The 17,551-nt window shown below is 47.4% G+C and overlaps 1 protein-coding gene across 2 annotated transcripts in view; it reads left to right on the forward strand.

Moving 5' to 3' along the window:
- Positions 1–17,551, forward strand: part of LOC141047288 (uncharacterized) — a 67,125-nt gene that overhangs the window by 37,738 nt on the left and 11,836 nt on the right. The window lies entirely within an intron of this gene.

The following is a 17,551-nucleotide window of genomic DNA, read 5'->3' on the forward strand; positions in this document are numbered from 1 at the left end:
AGTCCTCAGAAGGATTGTTAGTTGAGATGGATATGTGTATAATATATTGTGGTATACCTACACTAACTAAGAAACAAGCAAATCTCTCCCTAGCTCAGCAGCACTTCTCCCTACACTACCTGATTCCGGAGTAGACTTGTGACGAGCATGGCTTTGCCAGATCTGATATAGACCTGATGACGCTGTGCGGCCAGCCAATCACTGTAATACCACAGCCAACATAGCTGCGGCATTACAGTGTGTGGCAGACAATATCTGCATGTTCGTTGATTCTCTAAAGAGCACCAAACATTCAGGGAGGGGGCCCGAGCTCCAGCTGAGCAATCCCGGTGATACTCTGCGAGCTCCGAGTATCTCAAGCAGTGAGATGCTTGTGCGAGTAAAGAGTAGTGGTGAGCATGCTCTCTCAATGCTAGTGGTAGGTAAATCAGTTCACCAGTGTAGTAATCAGCTAGAAGCGGTGATGGCTACCCTAGAGAGCCTGGGCTGGTTACTGATCTTAAAGAAAAATAAATCCAGATTAGTCCCCTGGAAGACTAAGGAGTTTCTGGGGCTCATTTTGAACTTGGAAGTGCAGAAGTGTCACCTCCAAGTGTCTAAGAAAAGAAAAAAAAGTTCCACTACCAGGTGAAGAAAGCTATAGAGTTTCACTCCATGTCCCTTAGAAGGACAATGTCCCTCTTGGGTACCTTGACATTGTGCTTTTTGGCAGTTCCGTGGGCCCAATTCCACTCCAGAACTCTGCAGTGGGATGTTATGGAGATACAGGTTTAGTGGGTGTTGTCGGCTGGCCTGGCTGTCGTTAGAAAGATTGCACGGACCAGGGCTCATGCAACTGAACGTCCGCTCTCTCTCCCCTTGGGCAGAACACAACTCAGACAACGCATGGTGAGGGTAAAGCAATGTGGCCATAATTTATTGAACCACCAACACACAATAGCATACATAGCAGCCCCAGCAAATACCCTAGGTGGTGCAAATTACAGAGTCTGCTGACTCGCTAGGATTAGAGCTGCTTACAGTGCCAAATACTCCGACAGGAGGTTCGAAACCTTTGGCAGGCCCCCACAGCGAGGAGGTAACGATAAGCTTAGGAAGCTAACAGAGAGCGTTAAAGTATGCGGCTAGGTGATCTGATTGTCCCAACCTGGATTCTTTAAGGCATCTCTGGGGTTTCAGTGATGGTCAATGAAGCAGTCCTGTATTCTTCCAGAAGGGGCCGTCACATGGACCAGAAGAAAAAGTCTCTTTTTTACCCTTCGCCACGACAGCACCCACTGGAGGTATCGGATCTGCCCCATTTGGAACAGGAAACCCTACAGAAAGATAAAAGGGGGCGGTCCACCTTTCCTCCTCAGTTTTTGTTTCCTGTTCCCAGGGAACCTCAGGATATCCTTCAGGAAGACATGCCTAGGCCAAATGCACGCCGCCTGTGCGGTATCCACGAGAACGGCAGGGGCTGCAGTCCAGAGGCAGCGTCGGGGGAGATTCCGTTAAACGGCTCCCCCTCTCGTCTGACGGATGGGGGTGATAACCGGGTCCGGGAATGGCCGCCCGGTCTCGCCTAGGAGCGCGCCAGGTGGCAACAAGCTCACAGGGGCTGCCGCTGCAGGAGCGGTAAGTGCGCCAGTGGCGGGAAGCGGAAAAAAAAAAAAAAAAAAAAGCAGCAGCGGTGGCGGCAGCGTGGGCAGAGGCGCAGGCCGCACACAAAGGCGGTGCGTTAGCCGGCTGGCGCGGATGCTCCAAAGCCCCGGAAGTAATGGGTGAACTTCCGGGGCACGATGGCTGAGACGTGCGACTGCGCATGCGCGAGTGAACTCGGGGAGGACGAGCGACTTCCGAAAAAAAAAAAGAGACAGGAAAAGCTATTTAAACAAGTGCTGCGGGTTAGCGGCGAGGAGCCATGTCATCTCCAGTGGAAGTACACGCTCCAGCAGGAGACTCTGCGGGGGGGAAGCTCCTCCAGGGACCGTGCTACCAGGACAAACACCGCTCGCAAGAGCGAGGTGGGAGAGTCAAGACACAGGACGGGGTCTCAGCCATCTGATCTGGTAATAAAGGCTTCACTGGGTGAGTGTGCAATATATATACTCTGCCTATTAAGCTGACTTCCCCTCCCCCACCCATCTCCTTTCGCCATGTCTCCCCTCTTCCAGGCGAAGAAAAAAGAGAAATCCAAACATAAAGAATGCGCTTTATGCGCTCAGCCTCTCCCTGACTCCTACCCCAAAAAGCTCTGTAAGCAATGCACCAGAGAAACTAGAAAAGGGCCGGCAGTGTCATCAAAGGACATTCGGGCCATAATTAGGGAGGAGATACAGGCAATCACCCGTGCCAGTACTCCCTCAGAGACTAGGAGCAAAAAACAAGTGACCCTCAGCTCAGAGTCAGAAGAAGATCAGGGGATAATCTCTGATTCCTCACTCACATCATCATCATCATCATCAGACATTGAGCGACGTTCATGTTTTCCCCTAGATAGTGTGGATAACCTAGTCAAATCCGTGAGGAACACTATGGGGTTTGAGGAGACAAAGAGCGTCCAGACCGCAAAAGAAATAATGTTTGCGGGGTTGGCGGAAAAGAAAAGGAGAGCGTTTCCAGTAATACCGGCAGTTAAGGCCCTAATAAAGAGAGAATGGGAAAAACACGATCAAAGAAGTTTTCTCCCATTGGCCTCAAAGAGGAAATATTCAGTTAGCGATGACGAGCTATTAAAATGGACCAACGTTCCAAAGGTTGATGCCGTCGTAGCCTCTACCTCGAAGCAGTCTACTATTCCGGTAGAGGACGCAGGCTTTTTGGCCGACCCCGCTAGACCGTAAAGCGGAGTCATCATTAAAAAGGTCTTGGGAGTCTACCACAGGCATTTTTAAGCTAGCAGTAGCCAGCACATTCACCGCCAGGTCTATGCTTGTGTGGTTGGACCAGTTAGATTAACAAATCGAGCAGAAGGTGTCTAGGGAAAAACCACGGGCCGCTATTCCATTAATTAGAGGGGCGGCGGCCTTCATGGCCGATGCATTGGCAGACACCCTGCGGCTGGCAGCAAGGTCGGCTGGTCTTGTAAACAACGCCAGGAGGGCACTATGGATGAAGAGCTGGAAGGGGGACACGCAATCAGAATCTAAGATTTGCGCAACCCCGTGCGAGGGTGAGTTTCTCTTTGGGAAAGCCTTAGATTACATACTCGCCAAAGCGAAAGAAAGGAAGAAGGCCTTCCCTGATTCTTCTATCCCTTTCTACAGGAGAACCTTCAAAAGGCGGCCATTTGGGAGAAGGAGACAAGCGGACAGATAACTAGATGGCCCGCAAAGGAAGAGAAGCAAAAGGGTAGCATGTTTACAGGTTCAACATTCCGAAAGGAAAATAAATACTAAAAAATCAGTCCCCCCCAGTAGGGGGTAGACTAAATTTTTTTTCTTCAAACTGGGAACGAATAACTTCAAGTCCATGGATTCTAAGTATAATTAAAGAGGGAATGAAAATAAATTCCTTCAAATCCCTTACGATTTCTTTATCATAACCTGCCTTAACTCTATAGTACAACAAAAGGCCCTCGAAGTAGAAATTCGGAGCCTACTATCCAAGGGGGTTTTAGTAGAAGTCCCAGAGGGACAAGAGGGTAGAGGTTTTACTCTCCTTTATTTTTAATTTCCAAACCAGATGATACATTTAGGACAAATATAAATTTAAGGAAGCTTAATACGTTTATAAAAAATTATAAGTTTAAAATGGAATCAATCAGATCCACCATAAAACTTCTCTTTCCAAACTGTGTGATGGCAGGGATTGACTTAAAAGATGCTTACTACCATCTTCCTATTCATGATAGATACCAAAGGTACCTAAGGGTCACGGTAATATTCGAAGGCAAGATCCGTCATTTTCAATATGCGGCCATGCCTTTCGGCCTCTCTAGAGCGCCAAGGATCTTCACCAAAGTGATGGCAGAGGTGATGGCCTATCTTCATCAGAAAGACACTCTAATCGTGCCTTACCTAGATGACTTCCTAATTATCGGGAACTCGATCACCCAGTGTACTAGACGTGTGGCTGACGCGGTCTCATCTTTGCAGGATCTAGGCTGGATCAACAACTTCCAGAAGTTCAGATGTTCTTAGGGTTCCAGTTAGACTCCACAACCCAGAGATGTCTACTCTCTCAGGTAAAGATTACGCTCACAAAAGGAAAGGTGGAGGCAGCCATAAATAGACCACGTATGTCTCTGAGAGGGGCAATGTCGCTATTGGGGTCGCTCACTTCCTGTGCCCCGGCAGTCCGGTGGGCCCATTATCACATCCGCACACTGCAGCATCAGATCCTCCAAGAGGACAGGCGACATAGTGGTCACCTCGAGAGCAAGATAACCTTATCACAGGATGTCTTGGCTTCTCTAGAATGGTGGCTAGAGGATAACCATCTGTCCACAGGAGTCCCATGGGTTATAGTACCATCTTGTATCCTAACCATCGACGCTAGGCCCCACGGCTGGGGAGCCCATATGGGGAATAGCTTTTGTCAAGGAATGTGGAATAGAGATGAACTGGGCTACTCGTCTAATTTCAAAGAATTGACGTGGGTATATTATGCTCTGCACCATTTTCTTCCACAGCTCCAACAGAGGCATGTCAGGATCTTATCGGATAACACCACTACAGTGGCCTACATAAACAGACAGGGAGGTACTCGATCAGAGACTCTGAAGTCTTCTGCGGGAAGAATCTTAAACTTAGCCGAAAGTTATTTGTTGTCCCTCTCGACCCTCCATATCAGGGGAGAGCACAACCAAGAGGCAGACTTCTTTAGGCCTGTTTCACACTTCAGTTTTTTTGTGTCAGTTAAAATCCGCCAAAATGGCGGAAAGCGGATCCATTGCTAACTGATGTGAATGGATGCCACCGGACCGTTTTTTTGACGGATCCGATGAATGAAGAATTTTAAAGGACCCGCAGTCCGGGGAAGAGAGAGAGAGATTTTTTTTCCTCCAGCCGCCAGAACAGACTTTAGGGTTAAATTTCCGGCTGAGTGAAGTCTTTCGGGCATGCGCAGTGTGGATCCTGCTGGCCGAAAAAAAACGTTACATGCTCCGTTCGGGCATGTCGGCGGACGGCAAAATTTTGGCGGATCCGCAAAAAAACGGATGCAACGGATGGCCATCCGTCAAGATCCGCCGGTAATGCAACTCAATGGGAAAAAAACGGATCCGCCAAACAAAAATGGCGGATCCGTTTTTTTGCAAAATGGCGGATCTTGACTGATGGACAAAAACTGAAGTGTGAAACAGGCCTAAGCCGACACACACTTCGGCAAGGGGAGTGGTGCCTCAATCGCCGAATCTTCAATGACCTAGTAGCTCTATGGGGGCAACCTCAGGTGGACCTCTTTGCCACGAAAGAGAACAGACAGATAAAAGCATTTGCCTCCCTGTCCCCGTCAGATCACCCAGACATACTGGATGCCCTCCAGGCCTCATGGAAATTCAACATGGCATATGCCTTCCCTCTGATAATCCTCCTACCACAGGTCATTCGGAAGATCAGAGAGGACAATGTTGTTCCTATCTTCAAAAAGGGGAAGACGGTGGACCCAGGCAACTATAGGCCGGTGAGTCTGACTTCTATACCAGGAAAGATCTTTGAACAAATTATTAACCAACATGTATGTCAGTACCTGGATAAGAATGAAGTGATTAAACATAGTCAGCATGGGTTTGTAACTAATAAATCATGTCAGACTAACTTAATTTCCTTCTATGACGGAATCACTGATTGGGTGGATCAAGGAAATGCTGTAGATATAGTATATCTTGACTTCAGCAAAGCATTTGACAAAGTATCTCACACAATCCTTATTGAAAAAATGACTAGGTATGGAATGGACAAGGCAACTGTTAGGTGTATTCTTAACTGGCTTAGTGATCGGACCCAAAGAGTGGTCGCAAATGGCTGCACATCCAGTTGGAAGAATGTCTCAAGTGGGGTACCACAGGGCTCTGTCCTGGGCCCTGTATTGTTCAACATCTTTATCAACGATTTAGATGAAGGAATTGAGGGTAAACTGATTAAATTTGCTGATGACACAAAGCTAGGAGGGATAGCTAATACTAGAGAAGAGAGAGGGGATTCAAAAAGATATAAATAAACTGGAGCAGTGGGCAGCAACTAACAATGGTTTTTAACAGGGAAAAATTCATAGTACTACATCTGGGCAATAAAAATGAAAAAAGCACATACAGAATGGAAGGAATAGGGCTAAGCAACAGCACATGTGAAAAAGACTTTGGTATACTAATAGATCACAGACTGAATATGAGTCAACAGTGTGATGCAGCAGCAAAAAAGGCAAATGCAATTCTAGGAGGTATTAACAGAAGCATACAGTCTAGATCACGTGAAGTCATTATTTCCCTCTACTCCTCTTTGGTCAGACCTCATCTGGAATACTGTGTCCAGTTTTGGGCACCACATTTTAAAAAAGACATCAACAAACTGGAGCAAGTTCAGAAAAGAGCGACCAGAATGGTGACCGGTCTGCAAACCCTGTCTTATGAGGAAAGGTTGCAGGATTTGGGAATGTTTAGTTTGCAAAAGAGAAGACTGAGAGGAGACTTAATAGCTGTCTACAAATATCTAAAGGGCTGTCACATTGTAGAAGGATCATCTTTATTCTCACTTGCACAAGGAAAGACTAGAAGCAATGGGATGAAACTGAATGGGAGGAGACACAGATTAGATATTAGGAATACTTTTTGACAGTTAGCGTTATCAATGAGTGGAACAGGCTGCCACGAGAAGTGGTGAGTTCTCCTTCAATGGAAGTCTTCAAACAGAGGCTGCACAGACATCTGACTGGGATGATTTAGCGAATCCTGCTTTGAGCAGGGGGTTGGACCAGATGGCCCAAGAGGTCCCTTCCAACTCTACGATTCTATGACGAGGCGAGAGTAATTTTGATAGCACCATTCTGGCCCAAGAGACCGTGGTTCTCATGGCTACGAACCATGTCGGTGTCAGATCCTTGAGTTCTCCCTTCGATTCCCAACCTACTTTCCCAAGGCCCTTTTTTCCACCCCCAAGTGGACAACTTACACTTGACGGCGTGGAATTTGAAAGGCAGCTACTAAGATCAAGAGGGTTTTCAGAAACACTGTTTGCTACGCTCCTACAGAGCAGGAAGCAGTCCGCTACCCAGATTTATGCAAGAATATGGAAAAAATTCCTGCAGTTTCATACAGCTCCTCATACCACAGAAATTCGAATAGTTCCTATCTTGGAATTTCTACAGAAAGGGAAGGACTTGGGCCTGGCGGTAAACACGCTAAAAGTCCAAGTGTCCGCATTAGGGGCACTGTACGGCCACAATATAGCGGGAAATAAGTGGATATCACGATTTATTACAGCTTGTGAACGAATGACTCCGGTTCACATACCTGCAATCCCTGCTTGGGACTTAAATCTGGTCTTAGACGCCCTTATGGAAGAGCCCTTCGAACCAATAGACACAATATCCCTGAAATGCTTGTCACTCAAGAAGGCCCTCTTAGTAGCACTAACGTCTGCTAGGAGAGTGAGTGATATCCAAGCTCTATCCATAGACCCACCCTTTTTTCAGATATACCAGGATAGGTTAATATTAAAACCAGACCCCTCATACCGGCCTAAGGTATCAACAAAATTCCACAGATCTCAAGAAATACTCCTCCTGACCTTTGGAGATCCTCCACTCCGGAGGAGCAGAAATTCCACACCTTGGATGTTAGAAGAACTGTCCTAAAATATATTGAGAGGTCCAGGAGCTGTGCCATTCGCTTAGCCTACTCCGCAAAAAATGAAGATCCTCCGGAGAACATCAGAGCACATTCCACCAGAGCAGTGGCAGCCTCCTGGGCCGAGAGGGGAGACGTTCCAGTTGAAGCCATATGTAAGGCGGCAATTTGTTCAACCCCTTCTACCTTCTATAATCACTATAGACTTGACCTTTCATCAACTTCTGGCCTAAGCTTTGGCTGGACTGTCCTTGGCACGGTGGTTCCACCCAGGTGATGGTCTCTGGAATCTCTCCAGTGAGTGCTGTCGTGGCGAAGGGTAAAAAGCCGGATTACTTACCGGTAATGCTCTTTTAATGAGTCCACGACAGCACCCGCTCACTTCCCTCCCTACTAAGATATCAATAGTAAAAGTGTATCTGCTAAAGATGAATAAGTGAAATGTAGAAGTACAAAGACATTGCCTAACCCTTGGCGGTTCTCCTGGTACTCTGAAATACAAAACTGAGGAGGAAAGGCGGACCGCCCCCTTTTATCTTTCTGTAGGGTTTCCTGTTCCAAATGGGGCGGATCCGATACCTCCAGTGGGTGCTGTCGTGGACTCATTAAAAGAGCATTACCGGTAAGTAATCCCGCTTATATAGTTCACAACTGGCCTTCAGCCAGCATCCAGAGTTCAGAGATGAGAATGAGGCCAACCTGCATTGTTTGATTATGTAATCTATTTGTATATTTTTTCCGCCTCTGTTTGGGAATGCCAACAAACTGTCTAGCATAGACAATGTATGTAATCAACTTATTAGCAAACATCATTGTTCAGTGGCCATGCATTACGGTTTTGCAAAGATAACAGAAAATAAACTACAGGAGATAATAGAGGTAAATATTCATCCTACAATAAGAGTCAATATTTCAAACTACAGTTTGATTCTGGGCCTACACAATTGATGAGGCATTTCCAGTAGGCTTCGAACACCACTATGTCCATCCCCACCAATTCGCCCTTGGGAAGAGGACCAGAGTGGATGTATAGCCGCAACAAGAAACGACAACTACAGGAGCTGTGCCTGCTTCAGCTGTTTGAATACCGGACCAAAGATACTCGGTCGGATTTGATCAAGGAATTGGTTCATTGGGATGCCCAGAACGTTGTGGAGCATGACGAAAACTCTGCTGGAATTGATCCAAAGGAATTGCCAGAGCAAGGACCTAGTGCCTGTCTGGAATCAACCCAGTCACCTGCATCCCAAATCCAGGAGTTGTTGGTTGCATTGGGACCTGGAATCTCAATTGGGGAAAGCTTGAGTAATGGAATTAGTTTTGGGAGTTCCAGTTTAACTACAACCAGCACTGGACCCTATCCCCATGATAGTCCCCCACCAAGGCACTCTGCTCCACTACAGAGACGTGCTAGTGTTTAATGAGTCCAACACCGAAGTTGATGAACATATGCAAGATTTTGAGACTCTATTGCTGATGCAGGAACGACCCTGCTCTTATGATTTAGTTTCTTTGTTACTTACTGACCGGGCTCTGGAAACACTAAGGCTGATGCATTGTCCAGATGTTTTCCTGGTGGAGAACCACCTGAGGAGCCGGTTTATTGCTAATTTCTGGAAAGCTTTCTGTTCTCACTTGGGGATTAAGTTGTCTCACTCGTTGGCTTTTCATCCTCAGTCGAATGAACAAACAGAGCACATGAATCAAAATCTAGTATTTGTGCTGCTTTGTCTCTGACAATCAGGGTGACTGGTCGGCATTTCTTCCCCTTGCGGAGTTTGCCATTAATATTCATCATCATGAGTCCTCTGGTGAGTCCCCTTTTTTCTGTGTTTGGGGGTGCAGGCTTCAATCTCAGGGCTTGCATACCCCCAGACTGTCCAGGCACACACCCAGGGATCCCGGAAGAGACCTAGGGAGTCGGACACATCTTCGGAAGAGGACCTTTCCGAATCTGACCCAGAGGAAGAAGGGTCAAATATGGATCCGCCAGAGAGGGGAAAGAGTTATGTTTTCCTCAGCTGACACGGAGGATCTCCTTGGTGCAGTAAGGCACACCATGGAGATAGAGGAGCCCCTTAAGACTTTCTCCATACAGGATGAGATGTTTGGGGGGCTGTGTTCCCAGACTACAATGCTTTCCCTGTTAACTCTCTCATATTCGGTCCATGATTTTAGAGGAATGGGAGGAGGTAGAAAAGAGGCTATCGATTCCCAGAGACTTCAGGCTATGACTACCATTCGACGCTGTAGAGGTCAAAATATGGGAAGATGTCCCCAAGATAGACATTCCGGTTGCAAAAGTATCTAAAGGGTACTTCACACATAGCGAGATCATTAGCGAGATCGCTGAAACTTCACAGGTTTTGTGACGCAACAGCGACCTCGCCAGCGATCTTGCTACGTGTGACACATAGCGGCGACCGGCCGCCTGCTGCGATATCGCTGATCGTACTCGAATGTCCTATGCCATTTTTTTGATCGTTGGTGTCCCGCTGGCCAGCATGCATCGTTGTGTTTGACACCCCATAACAACAACAAGCGACCTCGTTGGCAACTCAGGGACGCAGGCGTGAGTCGTCAGAATAGGTGCTGTGTGACAAGGTCCCATCGACCGCCGAGGTCATTATATGGGTCGCCGTATCGTTGCTGCATCGTTGAGTATATCTGCCTGTTTGACAGCTTACTAGCGACCGTGTAGCGACGTACCAGCGATCCTTACCAGGTCATATCCTTGTCGGGATCGCCGGAGCGTCGCTATGTTTAACGGGACCCTAAGAGAACGGCCATTCCTTTTGAGGATTCCTCTAATCTAAAGGAACCTATGGACCGGAAAGTGGATGGACTCTTGAAAAGAGCATGGGAGTCCTCAGCAGCCATAATACGGGTCAATATAGTTGCAACATCAATAGCACGTTCCAAGCACTTATGGTTGGATGATTTAGAGGAGCATTTGACATCCAAGACTCCTAGAGAGTCGATTCTAAAGTCCCTTACACTATTGAAATTAGCTACGGGCTTCCTGGCTGACGCATCCGCAGAATCAGTGCAGTTCGCAGCTAGAAACCAATCTCTGCCCAACGTAGCTCGGAGAGCCATTTGGCTGAAGAGCTGGTTGAGGGACACACAATCAAAAAATAAGCTTTGCTCCATTGCATTCTCGAGGGAGAAAGTATTCGGGCCTGTCTAAGATGACATTCTAGAGAAGTCCTCAGATGAAAAGAAAGGGTTTCCCAAGGAGAAACGTAAAAAATACCAGCCCTTTCGGAGGCCCCGTTATAGCCAGAGAGCAGACTATAAGGGGAAAGGAAAGTCAGAAGGTGGAGCTATCCCAAAGGGGTAAGAAATGGGGATTCCATCTTCTCAGGATCAAGCTCTCGAAAGAAATGATGCCAAAAGAGTAGGGGGCGGCTAACCAGGTTCCTGGGAAGTTGGCAAAAAACTTCAACGAGCCTGTGGATTCTGCAAGTTATTTCCCAGGGGTACAGGATAGAGTTCGAAAACCGCCCACCAGAAAGGTTTCTCGTAACCAGCTTCCCTATATCTTCAGCCTCCCTCATGTGGTCAGATATTCAGGACCTTTTAAGGATGGCAGCAATTGTTCCGGTACCTATTCAGGAAGAGGGCAGGGGTCACTACTCAAGCCTCTTCTCGATTAAAAAAAAAAAAAAAAACATCAGGGGGATCCAGAACAATAGTAAATCTCAAGCCCTTAAACAGATGGTTGAGGTACAAGAGGTTCAAGATGGAGTCCATAAGATCCACTATACCCCACTTAGGCAAGGACGTGGTAATGTGCACTTGAGACTTAGTGTGCATATTGCCACGTTCCGATTCATGCAGACCATCAGAAATACTTAAGATTCGCTGTGGAATGTACCCAAGTCGGTTCCACCATGAGACCTTAATTTGGTCCTAAACACACTGTAGCCACCCATACGAACTAACGGGGGATATTGAGATTAGCAAACTCTCAAAACGATGTTCCTAGTGGCCATTACATCCGCAAAGAGGCTGGGAGAACTACAGGCCCTGTCCGTTCAGAACCCATACCTTCAGGTTTTCGATGATCGGCTAGTTTTAAGACTCGATCCAACCTTCCTCCCAAAGGTCATTTCGGATGCGAATATGAATCATGAGGTAATTCTACCATCTTTTTGCCATCTCCCTAAGAACCAGGAGAGTTTCTACCACAACTTAGACGTTAGGGAGACGGTTCTCAAGTACCTAGAGGTGACCAGGCCCTGTAGGCGAAATAATAATTTGTTTATTCAATACAGAGGGCCAAATAAGGGGGAAAAAAGCTTCAAAATCCACGATTGCTAGATGGATCAGAACAATGATGGGTCTAGCTTATAACGCACAGGGTAAAAGCCCTCCGGGAGGTCTTAGGGCCCATTCAACCAGAGCCATGTCCACTTCTTGGGCAGAGAAAGGGGGGCTTCAGCAGAACAGATCTGTAGGGCTGCATCATGGTCCAGCCTTAGTACCTTTTCCAAACATTATAAGTTGGACATAGTTTCGGCACAGTTAGCATTCGGTAGAAAGGTGCTTCACGCGGTAGTCCCACCCTAGGACCTTCATCCTTTGGTACTTCTCCATGGTGCTGTCAGGTGGTGACCTGGAAAACTGTAATTAGACCTACCGGTAATTGTGTTTCCAGGAATCCATCCTGACAGCATTAGTAGTTCCCTCCCTTATGACATTCTCCATGCTAATGTGACGCAACATTTGTATGACAATTATGTGGAAATAAAACTTCTTTTTCTTTTTGCATCCATCCAGATGTGTTACTTTGAAAAATCACTGAAGGGTGGTGGGGGAGGGTCCTTTTTAACCTCTCGTTTCCTGTCCCACTGAGGGTAAGAAGGACGTCCTCCATGGTGCTGTCAGGATGGTTTCCTGGAATCTCAATTACTGGTAGGTCTAATTACCGTTGTTCTGCTACACAGCAGAAAACCCACCAGGACAAAGAATTACCAAGAGTACCTATGATTTGCCTAATCCATGGTGCTGTTACACATGTGGGCGCATTGGACACGTTGCCAAAGATTGTTTCCAAGGCCGGGGACTCATATCTGGAGCCCATCTGCCAGCTCAGCCGGTCAACATCTGCCAAAATGAGCCAACAGGGTCTGAGGGTTGCTATTCCCAGGATACACCAGCATCAGTGATATATCCCATTCATACTCTATGGCGGGATGGCCACCCTACACCAGCCAACCTCCTATGCCACATCCAGCCTGTTAATGTTAGTGATATCCAGGCCAGGGACTTCGGGGCACTGGGTCCACCATCACCCTGGTCAACCCAGATATTGTCCCACCTGAACACTTTACCAGGCTGCCAAGTGACCATCTCCCTGGCTGAAGGTCAGCGCTCGGAAATGCCTCTAGCCTGTGTGCAGCTGAACTATTACTGACCAGGGAGAGCTCGGAGTAGGACCTGTGGACTGCATCCCCTCACCTGTTTTTTTGGGGAATGACCTCTGACAAGGACTGTCCAGCCAATTTGTCACTGTCATCACCCACAGCTAAGCCAAGCAACACTGTAATGTGGATCCGTCTGCTACCCATCCAGAGGATAACCGACACACCAAGCCTCCATCAACCTCCACTGAGCCGACGTCGGTGAGTACACCTGACCAGACTGCTGCCATTTACTGGGGGGAGACAGATAGCAAGGAGTTTAGGGAAGCCCAAGTCACAGACCCCATCCTACAGTTTGCCCGCAGTACGGCCTCTTGACCTGGGGAGAGAAATCAGAGGGAGGTGTATATATGGGAGAATGGACTGCTATATTGGGAAAAGCCCACATCCTGCCCAGAGAAACCCTGGACCTATGTCCATCAACTTGGGGTGCCCCAGCAGTATCGACTCCAACTCCTGTGCTTGGCACATGATGTCCCTGCCTCTGGGCACATGGGGGTCAGAAAGACCTGGGCTTAACTGCTGCATAGTTTTTTTTTTTACCAAAGGTCACTCGAGGTGCGAAAAATACCAAGCTTCTAGTCCAGTTTGTCAATGCATGGGGAAAGCACCCTGTTGTGCCCCACTCCAACTCATGCCCTTTATGGGTGAACCATTTCAGAGGGTTGCCATAGAGGGCCCTTCTGCTATCCCCAGCTGCAGCGGAAAGAGTTTCATCCTCATTCTAGTTGACTTTGCCACCCGCTATCCGGAGGCCATTGCCCTGTCATCCAAGCTCTACTTGAAATTTTTAGTCTAGTAGGGTTTCCACAGGAGATATTGACCGACCAAGTGACCCAGTTCCAAAGCGAGCTGATTCAGACCCTTTGGGAGAAACCTGATATCCGTCCCATGCATACACCACCCCGAAACTAACGAGCAGCTTCATTAGTTGGTATGTGGAGTGTGAGGGGGGGACTGGGAGAAAAACCTACAGCAGCTCATGTTAGCTTACCGGGAGGTGCCGCAGGATTCTACCGGGTTCTCCTTTTAAATTGCTGTACAGTCGAAAAGTAAGAGGGTCATTGGAGCTAGTGAGAGAGTTGGGAGGGCACTTTTCCCACAGAAGAGGTTCCCATTCTAGAGTATGTCCAAAAGTTTAGGGAGAAGATGAGGTACCTCACAGCCTTAGCCCATGTGAATTTAGAAGTATCACAGTAAAGGCAACAATGGTGTTACAACCATGCTACCAGATTACGAGAATTTCCTGTGGACAATAGGTTATAGTACTAGTACCAGTACGCAAAAACATGCTGCAAGCTATGTGGGCAGGTCCATTTACCATCACTAGAAAAGGCAGGGAGACTGATTACACCGTGGCATTGGATCCTAGCAGGTTTGTGTGCATGGTCCTATCATGTTAATGGGCTAAAAGCTTATGAGGAAAGGGAAGTTACCAACTGAGCAGTTTGTTGTCCCCCTTTAGATGACCTAGATCTGGACCAGATCCCAGACTTATTGGTGGAATCCAAAAGAGGAATAGGGGTATCGGATGTCCTATTGGGGGAGCGGCTTGCTCCATTACAGAAGCAGTAATTAACAAAACTGCTTGGAACATATGGCTCCCCGTTCACAAGTAGTCCTGGTCGAACTCCCTTGGTCCAGCATCATGTTAACACAGGGGTAGCTACTCAACTCCCGACAACCTGCCTACCAGGTGACACCTCCAGTGTTGGAAATGACGAAGGCTAAAGTGGATGACATGTTGAATATGGGGGTCATAGTTCCTTCCCTTATCCCATGGGCAGCCAGTGTAGTGTTGGTGCCCAAGAAAGACAAAAGTACTTGCTTCTGTGTGATCTACAGGTGACTCAATGAGGTCACCGTTAGACGCGTACCCCATGCCTCGGGTGGATGAACTAATAGGCAGATCTCGGTTCATATCTACCATGGATTTGAGCAAGGGACACTGGTTCAAGAGAAGTTTGCATTCATCACCCCCTTTGGCCTGTATGAATTTTCCAGCATGCCATTTGGGATGAAAATGCCCCGGCTACCTTCCAAAGGATGGTGGACCTGTTAATAGAGGTATGTCTGGGCCGACCTGGAAGAGCATCTTCAACATGTCCCAGGTGCTGTAGAGGGTAGCAAAAGCCTAGCTTACCATCAGATCTGACAAGTGCCTGATGAGGATGGCAGAGTATACCTTTAGACATCGGGTGGGAAGTGGGTGCATTTGTCCCGAACCTGCAAAAGTAGAAGCCATTACCCAGTGGCCTTGCCCAGCCAACCAAAACAGGTACGTGCCTTCCTAGGGACCGCAAACTATTATCGAATGTTTACCTAGTAACAGTACAGTAGCAAAGCCCCTCACTGAGCTTACCACCAAACGATATGCCCGCAATCTCATCTGGACCCCAGAGTGCAAATCCACGTTCCTCCAGTTGAAAAACCAGCTAGCCCAAAGCCCAGTCCTGACTGCTCCTGACTTCCACCGTCGGTTCATTGTCTAAATAGATGCATCTGACATCGGATTGGGAGCTGTCCTCAGTCAAGTGGGGGACGATGGTCAGGAACACCCGAAAACTGTTGGACCGGGAGAGGGCATAAGCCATAGTAGAAAACAAATGCTTGGCCATAGTCTGGGCCCTAAAGAATTTGCAGCCCTACCTATACAGCAAGGAATTCACTGTCCTAACCGACCATAATCCCTTTAAGTTGGCTAAATCGGACTGCTTGGGACAACGGAGGTTTATTTAGATGGAGTCTGGCCTTACAGTCCTATCATTTTTCTGTCTCCCATAAAAAGGGAAAAGATCATGGAAATGCCGATGGACTGTCCCAACAAGTAGAGAAGGATGACTGGAAGCCTTTCACGTCTGGAAGCAACGTCAGCAGCGACCCATTACAGGATCCAGCAGTCTTCAGGGCTAATTAAGAAGGGGAAAGAATGTGACAACACCGCATTTCTTCCTAAGTATGCCAGATGTAAATTGTGTAGGCCCAGAATCATAAACTGTTTGAAGTATTGACTCTTTTTGTAGGATGAATATTTACCTCTAATATTGTCTCCTACAGTTTATTTTCTGTTATCTTTGCAAAACAGTAATGCATGGTTACTGAACAATGATGTTTGATGATACGTTGATTACATAGATTGTCCATGCTAGACAGTTTGTTGGAATTCCCAAACAGAGGAAAAACTATGCAAATAGATTACACAATCAAACAATGCAAGTTGGCCTCATTCACATCTTTCCCTGACCTCTGGATGCTGGTTGAAGGCAAGTTGTGAACTATGTAAAGAGACTTTTTCTTCTGGTCTGTGTCACCCTACAGGAGATTAGGTTAGGGGACTATGGCCCTGGCTTGAAAAACACAGGACTGCTTCATTGACCATCACTGAAACCCCAGAGACGTCTTAAAGAACCCAGGTTGGGACAATCGGGTCACCTGGCCACATACCTCACTCCTTTTATTTAGCTTCCTAAACTTGTTGTTACCTCCTCTCTGTGGGGGCCTGCCAAAGGCTTGGAGCCTCTGGTGGGGGTATTTGGCACTGTAAGCAGCTCTAATCCCAGCGAGTCAGCAGAAGTGTGAGCCTCTGTAATTTGCACCATCTTGGGTATTTGCTGGGACTGTTCTGTAAGCTATTGCATGTTGGTGGTTCAATAAATTATTGCCACACTGTTTTACCCTCACCCTGTGTTGTCTGAGTAGTGTTCTGCCCACAGGGAGAGAGCATGAGTGTTCAGTGGTATGAGCCCTGGTCCATGCAGTCTTTCTAAAGACAGCTGGGCCAGCGGACTGGAGCACCCATTGACCACCGTGTCGCCACAGGGTTCATCAAGGAAGAGTATTGGTCCAGGGAGTATGGACTAGGAGTGAGAAGACACTGTTGTCAAATGCAAAGGAATTGCTGGCAGTAGAGAAGGCTGTAAATAATTGTCTTATATCCCTACAGAGCCTGCATGACACAATCCTCTTGGATAATCAATTATCAGTGGCCTATATAAATCAAGGGGAGTGGAAACTGAGTCATGAAATCTTCAATCATATAGTTCGGATGTGGTGTCTCGATCATAGACCTTTTTACAAGCAGACTAAACAGGTAAAGGTGTTTTCCCTGGACCCCAGGGAGGATCCCTTAGTAGTAGGCGCATTCCGGGCCTCCTGGGACTTTAGCCTGGCATACGCGTTCCCTTCAATAGCCTGGATCCCACTAGTCATAAGAAAAATCAGGGAGGACAGGACAAAGATTGTGTTGATTGCTCCCTTCTGGCCTAAAAGACCATGGTTTTCATCGCTAAGAAGGATGTAGGTGTCCAATCCATGGGTTCTCTCGGAGGTGTTGAAACTGCTTTCTCAGGGGCCA

The sequence above is a fragment of the Dendrobates tinctorius genome, unplaced genomic scaffold (assembly GCF_039654945.1).
Source record: "Dendrobates tinctorius isolate UK_male_01 unplaced genomic scaffold, ASM3965494v1 ptg000126l, whole genome shotgun sequence".
In the NCBI taxonomy this organism is placed as follows: Eukaryota; Metazoa; Chordata; class Amphibia; order Anura; family Dendrobatidae; genus Dendrobates; species Dendrobates tinctorius.